This window comes from Platichthys flesus, chromosome 17 (assembly GCF_949316205.1).
Source record: "Platichthys flesus chromosome 17, fPlaFle2.1, whole genome shotgun sequence".
NCBI lineage: Eukaryota > Metazoa > Chordata > Actinopteri > Pleuronectiformes > Pleuronectidae > Platichthys > Platichthys flesus.
Genome location: NC_084961.1, coordinates 21,496,158 through 21,510,314, shown reverse-complemented (window position 1 = coordinate 21,510,314; position 14,157 = coordinate 21,496,158). Strand labels below are relative to the sequence as shown.

Genomic DNA, 14,157 nt, shown 5'->3' with positions numbered 1-14,157 from the left:
ATGGAGTCGAACCAAAGACGAACCAGAGACCTTCTCTGCCCATAGTCCAAGTTTCTGCCACTCGACCACCGCCTCTCCTCATGCATCATCAAACTAGTAATCTACACATCACTCCATGCGTTGCTCCCTTAACTACAGATGGCCTGCGAATGTCATGGAGTTTTACAGTGAATTAGACAGTTTAGGTATGATTTTAATCTCCACACATCAGTGTTGTAAACAGTTCTCAAATTAATTATAGAATTATGTTTTCACACTGAGAGAAGTGGAAAGACTTGATTTGGACTGTTATCAATAGGTCTGTGGGAGATTATCACCTTGAATAGTACTGATGAGGTAGAAAGACATTTTATGTATTTGTACAATGTTGTATTTCTTTCAGCACTTTTATCAGAAGGGACTTAAAATATGTACATTTCACCATGAGGATATAAACCAAGACCACAGTACAACAGTTCTATCTGAAATCTGTTGTGCTTTATACACAACACAAAACATTCTTAAACAGTGCGTTTTTTCTCTTCATAGATGAAGAACTGCAGCACCTGATGTCCTCAGCAGCAACATGGTGGAGATCTGATTTGATACACTTTAGATAAGAACCCAGTGTTTTATATTTCTGCTTTGCCATAAGAGACAGAACATGGTCATCACAGCTGTGTCCTTCAGGCTCGTCTGTCCCTAATAAAATGATGGGAAACATGAAAGTGATCGTCATTATTGTAGAGGAAGAGTTACATATGAACAAAGTGTGTAATCTTATTTTCTGTGGATATTCAACTGTGTATTTGAATATGCTTTTGGATTAAAACGTGCACTACCATGACAATGAATGTACAGTATGGAGTTATTTCACATTCAAAGTATTGCATATATTATTTAATACACAATGTATTATGTGCAGTACTTTGCCATGGTTGTTTGTAATTAATGAAAAGAGGTCTGTACCTGAAGTCGGTGTTCAATGTGGTTGAATTCCAGTTGTCTCATGCTGGACATGCTAGAGAAAATTTCAACATAAATATACAAATGTGTAAAGTCATACATGTGCCAGGTTAAGTCCTTAACACACTTTAAATGGTAAAAAAGGAAGTGTATTACTTCAAAGTTAAACAGATCATAATCATTTCAGCTTAGGAAATAGTTAGTGTACATCAGCATCAAATTCTCTATTACACTGTCTGTTCTAATAAAGATACAAGGCTATAATTTATTTATATTTAACAGAACAATTCAGTGAAATCTGCCTGAGATTACAATGTAAACAGTGCAGGCAGCAGAACGTTTAGCTTTCTCTGTAAGACATCATAACAATACTCTGAATAAAGAGCTTTGGAAGTTGAATTCCCCTTTAAACATCTGCTCTTAAAATACAGATGTGACTTTAAATACGCACGTTTCAATTGATCACTGTAAGTCTGTTTCAGTAGAATAACTAACTGTGTAACATTGTCAAGTCAAATGCCTTGGCGAGTGAAACCATTTTATAGCAATAGATATCCTGATGGAGCTAATTCACCGGACACACACAGTCTCCTGTCTCAGATTTAACCTCATAAACTAACGCATGCCACTGCTGGGCGGACCTACTCATGTCGGTTCATATCGGTGTGTGTCGGTAATAGTGCCGTTCGCATTAAACAGGAGTTAATGCCCCAGATCTGAGTTCGTATTTAGCCTCCATGCTAACGGACGTTAGCTCGAATGCATGGTACTAAAACACCCTGCGAATCACTTCTACACATCTAAATAAAATACTGAGCTTGACTTACCACAGAAACGGGAGCGCAGACGTCTTTAACGTGTCCGTCAGCAGAACAAGCAAAACATCAAACTGTGTTATTCATCCGATACTGAGTGGGAGGTTTCGAAAGTCTCGAGTTGTGTTCAATGACACAGGAAAAAGTAAGGAGAAGGGAGGGCGCAGCTCACTGTGACGTCACGTAAATTTCAAACCACTATATCGCTTATTATAGCGATATAGAGGTAGTTACGAAAAAGTTCACCCCCTCAGAGTTTTAATGAAGGAAGAACATAGCGATTGAGACTAAAACCAAAGTTTGAATAATGCTGTAAACAGGTTTAATTCTACTCTAAAATTGGGCATTTTAACATGGGATTCAATGGGACTCTCTCCGACGAGCTGATGAACTTTCAAGCCATGCCATTAATAAACCGCATGATAAAAAGTCACAATAATCTTATGGCTACATTATCAATGTCTTGAGACCCATTAAACAAAGTTTGACATGGTTTTGCATATTGGATGAGCAGGAATACATCAGAGTGTCAGCTATACATTTCCTGCTGCCACCAGGGGGCGCTGTCATTTTAAGTCACGATTTCTGTATAGATGTCTTCATATCGCAACTATTGTCTTATGTGTCTAGTTTGGACTTGATTAGACAAAATATGTCCAAGATACAGAAGCTCGTGTTTTAGTGCGTTTCACCGAAGTCTCATCAAACTTTAGCGCCACGCCACAATCACACGGTTTGACGAAAAGTCGATCTTTCAATAACTTTAGATCTTCATTTTGTTGTGATGACAGTCGTCTAAATATTAAGTTGATTTGATAAAAGCTGTACGACTAGTATATAAAAACATAAAACGTGACAAAAACAAGACTTTTCCTGCTGTCACCAGGGGGCGCTGTCACTTTAAGTCACGATTTCTGTATAGATGTCTTCATATCTCTACTCTTGTCTTATGTGTGTAGTTTGGACTCGATAGGACAAAATAAGTCTGAGATATAGAAGCCCGTGTTTTGATGGCGTTTAATCAAACTTTAACGCCACACCACGGTCAGACGGTTTTGCTAAAACGTAATCCTTCAATAACTTTAGATCTCCAATTTGTTGTGATGACGATCGTCTAAATTTGAAGTTGATCTGATGAAAGCTGTACGACAAGTACATCAAAGAAAAAATATGGAATATGACCAAAATGGCCACTAAAGTCAAACTGGCGGGCTTCCTGTTGCGTTATTCATAATGCACTGATGGACTTTTTTGTGCATCTAGTCATGATACACAATAATCTTTGTTTTTTTTGAGGATCGGTGAATGCTAAATGAGGGGCTTTTCCGTAGGTGGCGCTCTTTAGCCATTTTGCCACGCCCTTTTCAAAATACTCCAGAATACGTAATTTTACGCCGCCTTCGAATTTACTGCAAACTCCTACAACTTTTTGAGCACATTAAAGCCCTCAAAAAGCCAATTCATTTAAGCTAAGAAAAATAATAATAATAATAATAATAATAATCATTTCAATTTCAATAGGGCCTCCCACCGATTTCGGTGCTCGGGCCCTAAAAATCCTTACAGATTCAATAGGGCCTCTCACCATTCGGTGCTCGGGCCCTAATAATAAAAATCCTTACAGATTCAATAGGGCCTCTCACCATTCGGTGCTCGGGCCCTAATAATAAAAATCCTTACAGATTCAATAGGGCCTCTCACCATTCGGTGCTCGGGCCCTAATAATAATAATAATAATAAAAATCCTTACAGATTCAATAGGGCCTCTCACCATTCGGTGCTCGGGCCCTAATAATAATAAAAATCCTTACAGATTCAATAGGGCCTCTCACCATTCGGTGCTCGGGCCCTAATAATAAAAATCCTTACAGATTCAATAGGGCCTCTCACCATTCGGTGCTCGGGCCCTAATAATAATAAAAATCCTTACAGATTCAATAGGGCCTCTCACCATTCGGTGCTGGGGCCCTAATTAAATTGCATGGCCAACTAAACTAAAGGTCGCCGGACCAAGTTAAGCCATGGTGAGAGCAGGGCCTAGATGTGGAACTTAGTAAAAGGTCGCGGGGACCGAACTTAAATGAAAGGTCTATTGACCGAAAGGAAATTAAGGTCCGAGAACCAAATAATATAAAATGACGACAGAAATGAGAACGATAACAGAAATTTAAGTCGCAGGACCAACAGAAATTAAAATTGGTGTAGCAACCACAATAAATGAAATTGCATGGCCAACTTACTAAAGGTCGCCGGACCAGTTAAGCCATGGTGAGTGCAGGGTCCGCTGGACCGAAAGTAAATAGAGTGCATGCATACATTGCTGCATGTATGGGGTCCTTCCGACCTAGCAGGGTCAGCAAGACCGCGTAGCAATGAGCATAGAGATTGCCCGGGTGTGCTACGTGAATAGTTATCTGTAAAGCTAGCATAACTCACACGGAGTGAGCAGAGCATACAAACCACCACCAGTTATATGCATGACTTACCGATATCAGGGTTGGAAAATTTGAGTCGAAAAGGAGTGTGCGTTTTGTTTGAGACGGATTTAGGGAGTGACAGCAGAAAACAATCTTCCAAATTGCTGTGGCAGAACGAAAGAACATCTTAGCTGGCTGGAGAGTAGTACTAATATCCTGAATGCATGAGCTGAGTAGAGTGCGGCGATACTTGCTTTATTAAGGCCTTGGATTGATAAAGTTACCAGGATGAGGAATGCAGGACAAATGCTAATAAAAGGCTTGTTTTGTAGAAGCCAGTTGCAACATGGGAGGGGGCCACCGCTTACTTTGAAAATCCCCCAAAAAGACTCACGAATGGAGTGCATTTGTGAATGACTGCAGATGAAGTAAATTTTTTTTTTTTTTTATATATCAGTTTATTTATTTAATATTTTATTTATATTTAACTAATATTTTATTTAATCTGTATTTTATTTATACTTTATTATTATTATTATTATTATTATTATTATATATATATTTTTTTTAAGTTAATTATATTTAATTAAATTGTGTTGAATCTATGTACATTTTTATTATTTATTTGATTACATATATTTTTTTTTTTTTTTTTTCGTGAAATTCCGAGTCCCATCTAAGATTTTTTTTTTTTTTTTTTTTTTTATTTTAAATGGGCTTCATGAAGGATGATTGGCATCGCGGAGTGTTGTTGAAGGAGCTGCTGCTGCTGCTGCTGCATGACGTCTTTAGCTGCAAGGTAGGAATTTTGTTAGCAGACCATAAAGTGAAATACGAGGTACGCAAATGTGTTGTGTGTTGTTGGGTTTCTCTAGTCACGGCTGCTCGGCTCAGAGCAGAAACTGCGCTTGGTTCGTGCCAAGAAGGATTTTATATGTCCTCCTCCACTCTACTCTCGCTTGAAATAATACCGGGACCTGATCAAAACGTGAAGTAACTTATGTTGTTTGAACTCGTTCAAGAGTTTAAGCGGAGTCAGCCTTTGAACGTCATGGAATGTACTCAATAATTTGCACTCGATACGACACGTGACTCTCCCGGTCAGTGTGAAGATGAGCAGAGTGACATGAATTCATGTATTTACCCATTAGACAGGAAACCCTAGCAACAATAAGGAAATTGCTGAGAATATGGCAACTTATTGGTGGTCTGCACCTGAAGTCGGGTGCGTAATTCCCAGCGCCGCCAAGGATACATTTATGAACTGATTTATGTCTGCTTAAGGAGGCTAAGCGCCTTGACCTGCGAGTTTATTCATTTATTTGCTTTGTCGACCGCCTAGGTCTCATTATTCCTCATGTTGGAGATACGAGACCGCAGAAGGGTTGGAGATCAACGCTTGTCTCCTGCGCATGTAAAATCCGTCATGGGAGCGAGCGCCCGACGACTGACTGGGATTAGAGTCTTGTGGCTGTTAGGAACTAGCTATTGGAATGTACGAACTCCAAAGTTCATTGATTTCAATTTGGAGACTTTTTAATTATGCGACTGGGCCTGTTGGTGCGCTGGGGACATGAGGGGAACAATTTGATGCTTAAATTGTTGTGTGCATCCTTGCCAGCGTATTACACGCGATTCCAGAGGATACCACTGGACGGCCCATCTGATAATTCAGACTGTGTAGGACTCCTGGAATTGCATGACCTAAATAGTGTGCGACGCGCTGGAGGATGTTACCGTTTTATTAGTTTTTAAGATTTACGCAGAAGAGACAGCGCAGCCTGTAGATTGTCAATGTGCCATCCATCGAGTACGGTGTGACGCCGTATGTTTCCATGTTCACTGATGCGAGAATTTGATGAAATTCACTACCAGTATTCATTTATTTTATATTTATTTATAGTATATATATAAGTGCATATTGCGTCTGGCGTCCACATAGCGTAAATTTCTGAGGACGTGCACGACTGACGTTCCAATGGACTCAGGATGTGCGAGACACCATCAGGTGCACGCGCACCTGTACTCAATTAGAAGATATGTAATTAGCCCAGTTCAGGTGTGCATAGCATGCTTTACGCACGGCGTGGTTTATGATTCTGAAGGATGCATTGCTTCCCGTCTCAGATTTAGAGGGCTGAATGCACAGATACGTGTTATTGACTCTACCGACGAAGCGGACTGTGTTCTCGTTAATGCTGAAGAACGAGGAACAGCTGACGTCTCTGTTTGAACACGGGACACACTCGCCGGAGCGCGGCACTCGCGGAGCGCGACTTGTCCGCAGTATTAGCGCAGAGTGACGATGTGCTGCTCGGTGGGGACCGGGGACTGCAAAGTGGTCTTCGGAATATTATCTAAAGCTAAAGTAGTAGCATGAGTGTTTAAAGAATGATGTTATACTTATCTTCGGTAGGGGCTTTAGAAGAGGTTGCTTGTTGAAACTTTTCCAGACCACGACCGACTCGGGGGGGAGGGAGCCCCGCTGGACCCGCTGGATCGTGCTCCAACCTGCGATCCGGTAGAATCTCGGATGGTTTATTTGAACCGCTGGGTCACAGAGCCGAAGAGGAGGTCTGAAGCTGGCATGATGACACGATGTGTGAAACTTAGCGAGGAGGAAGTCAGCCTCCCCGTGCGAACACGTCGGGTTCGCTCGGCACGAGCTCCTGCACCGGCGATCAGTAGAGTTGAACGATCTTTTGGCTGATGGATCCGAACCTCTTCCGGAGTAAACTGTGTCAGGATCCGACGTCGAGATGAACGATGTGAATAAACTAGATGCTAGGAACACCCCTGATCAGCTGATCGTTTGCAGGTTAAGTCTTCCTGACTGAACTTACGCTAGCTTCATTTCACCAGATGTGCTTTAAGGTAACGCCCATGTCATCTGGTGATAGTCCGAACACAGAATAAACGCTATAAACGTTATACCAGGCTTTACAAATCTGACGCTCCTCTTCATAGGAGACACAGGGAGCATTGAAGAACACACACGCGTCACCAGCTCCACTCGAAATGCTTTTGTTTGTCGCTGGTGATCATTACAACGCGCACACACCAAACCAGTGCTACATGTAAACATCCCTCACATCAACAAGGCGGAGGCTCGAGGGGTGTTTTCATGAGTTAAGTTGGTGAACGCGCTTCTAATGGACGTGTGGAGCTTCACGTGTCCTCCTGTGGCTGCTGGTTAAAGTCAGCGGACGGGATTTTAAAAGATGTTCTCGTTGTTTTCGATGATAAGGTTCTGCCATCGGAGAATGAAAACAACCCAACCGCTCATCACAGAATGGGTGTGTTGGTTTGTAATGCAAGTGTTGTTTATCTGTGTGAAATCAACAGATGATCTGTCCGAAGTGTGTCGAATGCGTTGTCAACATGACATATGGGACGAGGCTAAATATAAATGTGAAAAAATTCCACCACGGGAATCGATCTGCTGTGGTCCACATAAAAATAAACGTAGTGACAATGGCACTGTCCACTGTACCACTGATCAGAGTGATAAATAGATTCACCTGTATGCTTTTATCACTGTGAAGCCTGTGCACAACTTAACATGCGTTATTGTTTCAGGGAACACGCCCAGGTTAACTTGTGACAGTCAAAATGTAACCGTAAACTCAGAGTTATCGGTCACACGTCACACATTTGGACACCGCTGCGCCCGTGTACTTCGCACACGCACGACATCATGAAAAACGTCTGTATCCTGCACTCATACAAAGCAGAAGCCACAAAAGAGTTTGCGTGCTTACTATAAGTCTGCGTTTCATGTGCTCGTTGATATCATGGTTGGTATGAAGCAAGTATACAAACACGAGTAATGAGAGGCTCGTAAGAGCTTGTAGTCGGAAAAAAATACTAGTATCATGGTTTGGGGTAAGGTCTTTTATTGAGTGTCTAAATGCAACACAGACATCTGCGCACTCATCTTCACTTTCATCAATCAATCACATTTTATTTGTATAGCCCATATTCACAAATCACAATTTGTCTCATAGGGCTTTAACATGATGTGACATCCTCTGTCCTTAACCCTCAACAAGAGTAAGGAAAAACTACTAAAAACCCTTTTAACAGGGTAAAAATACGTAGAAACCTCAGAGACACGTAGGGATCCGTCTCCCAGGACGGACAGAAGTGCAATAGATGTCAAGTGTAGGAGAACATCATCAACATTAAAGTTTTCAGCAGCATTGATGAGGGTAAACATGTCTGACATTTTATCAATCAATCAAGCTACCTTAAAAGCAAGGAGCAGGTTAAAAATAAATACTAATAAACAGGTTTAAATACACAATGGGCAATAAAAAGGTGCCTCCACAGGTGGTTGCCCAACACAGCTTCTGTCGAACCATTGATCACAAGGTGTGCAAGCAATCTGGAAGTAGAGAAAAGAATCTGTATGGCAGTACCATAACTAAGACGTGCATCAACTGAAAGTGCTTAAAATCTGCCTTACCCATTGCACATCTTTATCATATGAACCACACGCTCGGCATAGGTTGGTCAAATCATCTGTTCATGAAACATAGTTATGTTATTTTTTTCCTAATGAATAGCTCACGTTTTACAATAGCTATAAAAACAAATAAGGGACAAACCTGTTTCTTTGATCAGCCGTTTGCCTATCTGCGTCCTCATCCTTAAAATGGATGACTTGCCAAAAACGTCCTCCATGTCCTCTTCATTAAGAATCATGTCTTCTAACTGGAACAAGAAACAAGTGGAAAACACAGGGATGCGTAAATGGTCCAACCATTTATTTCTGAACGTACTGATCAAGCACCTTCACTTACTTTACGAACAATAACACCACATGAGGTTGCATCAACTTGTCGAGCGTGTGGTACTGTTTGACTGGACCAGCGTGAGCAGTTGTGGCCCCGCTGAAAGCCCTGTGCAGCATAGGAATAATTAATAGCACGTTCAAAATTCTATGAACACCCTCCACACCAGGGCCCCCCTTACCTGGTTACTGCAGTGCATTTTTTTAATGCTTCCTCGCTAGCCCCAAATGGATAAACATAAACGGACTGCCTCTTTTTAGGATACATCACCTGGACAAATTCGAAAATCAACAAGGAATTATTCTAACAACAGGAGCTGTATATTGTGATTATAGCCAAAGCCCCTTACAGTTAGTGTCCAGTGATGGTGCTCGCAGACAGCTCCAATCAGGACATCATAATCCAGGGGATCTATCTGCATTCATGCAATATAGAACAGAGAAAATCAAACCGGTTTTCTCAGGAGCAATTTGCTCTAATATTAAGATGCAGAATAAATAAATCATATGACCAAGACAAAATAGGCCTACAAGTGAAGGAGCTTGATTAAAAAGATCCTCCCTCACTTATGCAGTGTAGTCACATTTATCACTTACCTTCCTCAGTCCTTTATTTTTACCTCTCCAAATGTCCGTCATTTGGAAGGAGTCAAGTAGATATCCCCTGCCTCTGCCTGCCTCTGAGAAATGACTCAGCGCAATCGTTAGGTGGAATCAAATGGAATCAAATTTGAACCCACTTCTAAATAAAAAATCCAAATGCTGAAAACTTTGCTTACTTCACTTTCCACAAGTGCATCTGGACGAAGGTGTTCCTGGAGGTTCCGTGTAAACAGTTTGTAAGGGCCTGCTTTGCTCCACAACACCTCCGGCTTTTTCCCAGCCCAAATGTTGTGTACCACTATGTAGAAAAAAGTTGACATATTACTTGCAATAAATATTAGCAAAGTACTTAAGTCATAATTAGCTATTACCTGTTTCCAAAATGTCTGAAGGGACACACACTGTTGCAGATGGGGGTGACGTTGAGGCGGCTGGAGATGAGGTAGAGGCGACTGGACATGAGGGTGACAGGGCTGGAGATGATGGGGCTGGAGATGAGGGTGAGGCCACTGGAGCTGAGGGGGCTGGAGATGAGGGTGAGGCGACTGGAGATGAGGGGGACGGGGCAGGAACTGAGGGTGCTGGAGATGAGGTTGAGGTGACTTGAGATGAGGGTGAGAGTGACATTGTGGATTCGGTCATCCATTTGAGGGGGATGCGCGGCGTAGGCTCAATATATGGGCTTAATTGGTCAATGTTGACTTTATGAATGACTTTACTTTTCGGCGTGACTAGATCCGCGTTTTTCCCCTCCAATTTCACGATCGTGAAGGGGCAGAGCATGGATGTCTCCATTTCCCCCCCCCCCCCCCCCCCCTTTCTCTGCTCCTGGCGTATGTTTGCCCTCATCACCTTTTGGCCAACTTTAAAATGGTCGTCATGACCCATCTCCTCTCTCTTTCTCTTGATCTTTTCCCTTACTTTCTCCATGTTGGCTTGAGCCCTTCTGTAGTGGGCAGGGAGGCTCTTCATTCCAACAGGTTGGGTCTCCTGGGCAATAAGAGCCTCCACACCATCATTTGTCACCTCTGTCAAGAAACACATCAGAATGTTGAGTTACAGCAGCCATGAAGTGAAACATCCTAATTTCCAGTTTTTCCCAAAATACACACATTACATGTGTACTTTCCTACATACCAAATACTCCTCGGGAACCTCCGTAGGGTACCTGGCCTCACGTCCAAACATGAGGAAAAAGGGGGAGTATCTGGTGGTCAATTGCTTCTTTCGTCCTTAAAGCAAAAAGGGTTGCTTAGAGGTGGCCATCCCAGGTGTTTGGTTTTTCCCCCACCAATTTGGTCAAGGTCCTGTTAGGTCATACACACAACATTGAGACATTAAGATTGCAATGTGAAAAAAGTCATAAACTGACATATACCATACCTCTGAATAGTTCCATTTATTTTTTTCACCAAGCCGTTGGTCTGGGGGTGGTAGGGAGAGCAGAGACTTCTCTTAATGCCAAGCTTCTCACAGACATTATAGTTGAGCTGAAAGAAAAGTGGAAACATTGATATTGAGCCCATAACATTTATGATACAGTGCCGCAGCTAGCTATTTTGGTGCCCTAAGCATAACTCCTTTATGATGCCCCCCCCCCCTCCCCTTGAATAAAAAAGGTTTTGTTTCTAACAGTTTTACATTTTATTAAAACGATAAAGGAAAATCTAATTGGTAAACCCAGTACACATAACAGCCAAAACATACATACACACAAGTATTGAGATGTGCAAAATCTTCGTAGAAATTAAATAGTCATCCATAAATACAAACTTAAAAGCAGAAGTATACAAGTGAGCAATTTTCTTCAATAAAGCATAGATTTAGAAGCAAACAATTCACACCATCATAACTTTTTTTGAGCGATTAAATATATCTCTTGTTCTGCCTGTTTTGTGATATACATGCCTAAAAGGTGCCTAATATTTCTATACTGAAATAATATCGGCATTATAATTGTAAGCTTTTTTATTTAATGACGTTATTGTTGAGGGTTGAGTTGTATTTCCTGTTCTAAGCGGGTTGTTGGTAGTGACTCTTATTTTGAAAGGGGGTTTTAAAGTAAATGCGATCTGTGATGATATGAGTTAAGTTGTAAAATGAGGGGAGAATAAACGGGTGTGCTGTCCCGAACGCATGACCTGCTCTAGTGTCCCCAAAACGAGCGGCTACATAATTATTATAACTGATGATTTTCCAGTTGCCTATTTTTTGATACCCCCTCAGGACTTTGTGCCCTACGCACAGTGCGTAGTGTGCGTTATGGGAGCGGCGGCGCGGATGATACAGATGGCATGAGGAGTTCTTACCGTATTATCAAATTCTCTTCCTTGGTCCGTGAGAAGCCTTTTTGGAGCACCAAACTTATAGAAGAAGTCCATAATGCAGTCTGTCACCTCAGCAGCACATTTGGTCCTCAATGGATAGGCCTCTGTCCATTTGGTAAAGTAGTCAATCATGACACAAATGTACTGGTGGCCATTTTTGGTCGGTGTCAGTTTTCCAACCAGATCCATCCCAACAAGCTCAAGTGGCTCATTTACCTGAGGAAAGAGAACATGTTATGGAAATGTGTTGTTTTTCCGGGATAAGATGTCATTTCAGGGCAGTCACCTGAATTGGAACGTAAGCCTTCTTTATTTTGAGGACATTCCTTCTGGCCTGGCAGGGAGGACACTCCAATACCTAAACAAATGTGAGGAATCATTAAATGAAAAAAGAATCAAATTGAATATGAAATAGAATGTGTAATTTACTACACCATGCACAGAGGTTACTGACAAAATTAATTCAAGCTCACCCATTTCCATATGTCCTCTTCCATCCCAGGCCAGTAGTATCGCAAGAAAATGGCATCCTGTGTTTTCTCCATCCCGCAATGGCCTCCATGCTCGCTCGCATGGAAGGCCACAAACACATTGTTTGCCTCCTCTGGTGACGTAACTACTTTGGCGAGATACTCGCCCTGCTTCCTTCTACGGCATACATAATAAAGCTGCCCATCTGAGGGCCATGATGATATTAGTAACTCCACATCAGTGCCTTATTGTTTGGAAAGACAAGGCCACTTCTTACCCTTGAGGATGTAATTTTCACATCTCCTCTTTATGGTATACCGCTCTTTGGAGGATAAACCTAAAGGATAGGCATTATGCCTCAGGAAGTCTTCAATTTCCCTGACCATTTTACGGTCCATTCTAACTATCTAACTATGTGTCCCTGACTAAACTGTTACTAATCTGAATATTACCCTGTGCTAATTTATGCCTACTGCCACTTGTCACGGATATGGTGAGGACCCAAAAGCAGCATAGGCAGACTAGCTGGTAGACAGGTCCAGTGGGGGGCTGTGGAGCCACAGAGCCGAGCAGGAGCGTAACCAGGAGGGAAAAGGCGAAACTCGTGGTCGAAGGCAGAAGGCTGAGGTAATGTCCAGGGCAGAGACGAGGTAGGCAGGTCAGGGGTCGACGAGGTCGGCAACAGGTGAACAGTCCGGGGAAAATACGCTGGAAGTCAGGCATAACGCACAAGATCTGGCACTGAAGCAGAGACAGGAGCAGGATTAAATACAGCCAGGGCTGACACAGGTGTGAAGAGTTGGCCTGATGAGGAGGTGTGGCTGACTGGCAGAGTTGAGCAGAGACAGGTCGTCCTCCTCAGAGTAGGGGGGCCCTGCCCCGTCCTCGTCGCTGTCGTTCGGGGACTCCGTCGGAGGATGTGGTCTGGGAGGTGGCCTGGTTCGGGACATCTGGGTGAGGTTGCGTTGGTGGAAGTCCCTGATGAGGGTGTGGTCCACGATGTTCCTCCCGGGGACCCAGGACCTTTCTTCAGGACCGTAACCCTCCCAGTCCACCAAGTACTGGAATCCCCTCCCACGCCGGCGAGACTGCAGGATGCGACGGACAGTGTAGGAGGCGGTGGAGGCGGCGCGGCAGGGACCAGGGCGCTTTCTCGGACCGGTTTGACCTTGTAAACATGAAACGTGGGATGAACCCGCATGGATCTAGGGAGTTTGAGCCTCACTGCCACCGGGTTGACGATCTCCTGGATCTCGGAACGGGCCGATGAAGCGAGGAGCCAGTTTCTTGGATTCCACCCGGAGGGGAATGTCACGGGTAGAGAGCCAAACCTTCTGACCCGGCTGGTAGTTCGGGGCCTTGGAGCGGTGGCGATTGGATGCCGCGGTGTAGCGGTCAGCGGCCCGGAGTAGAGCTGCCCTGGCTCGGGTCCAAGTCCTGCGACAATGGCGGATGAAGCTCTGGACAGAGGGGCAGGATGCGTCTTTCTCAAGTGCAGGAAAAAGTGGTGGCTGGAACCCATATGTGCACTCAAAGGGGGAGAGACCGGTGGCGGAGCTGGTCAAAGTGTTGTGGGCATATTCTACCCATAGAAGTTGTTCGGACCAGGAAGTAGGGTCTTGAGATGTCATGCAGCGGAGTGCAGTTTCCATCTCCTGATTCTTGCATTCGGTCTGGCCGTTGGACTAGGGGTGGTACCCTGAGGACAGGCTGACGGTGGCTCCCAGGAGCGAGCAGAACTCCCTCCAGAACACTGAGGCGAACTGGGGACCCCGATCAGAGAC

The 14,157-nt window shown here is 43.4% G+C and overlaps 2 long non-coding RNA genes and 1 pseudogene across 2 annotated transcripts; all 3 read right to left on the bottom strand.

The window, feature by feature from the left end:
• Positions 1-513: 513 nt before the first annotated feature.
• On the bottom strand, positions 514-1,994 carry LOC133972837 (uncharacterized). Its single transcript, XR_009924483.1, has 3 exons — positions 1,773-1,994; positions 949-1,000; positions 514-681 (listed from the first exon to the last, which is right to left on the bottom strand). It is a non-coding gene; the product is annotated as an uncharacterized LOC133972837 (long non-coding RNA).
• A 7,222-nt stretch (positions 1,995-9,216) lies between these two features.
• LOC133972155 (uncharacterized) lies at positions 9,217-9,661 on the bottom strand. Its single transcript, XR_009924436.1, has 3 exons — positions 9,570-9,661; positions 9,323-9,388; positions 9,217-9,243 (listed from the first exon to the last, which is right to left on the bottom strand). It is a non-coding gene; the product is annotated as an uncharacterized LOC133972155 (long non-coding RNA).
• Positions 9,662-12,110: 2,449 nt separating this feature from the next.
• LOC133972767 (chromobox protein homolog 2-like) lies at positions 12,111-13,574 on the bottom strand (annotated as a pseudogene).
• Positions 13,575-14,157: the final 583 nt, after the last annotated feature.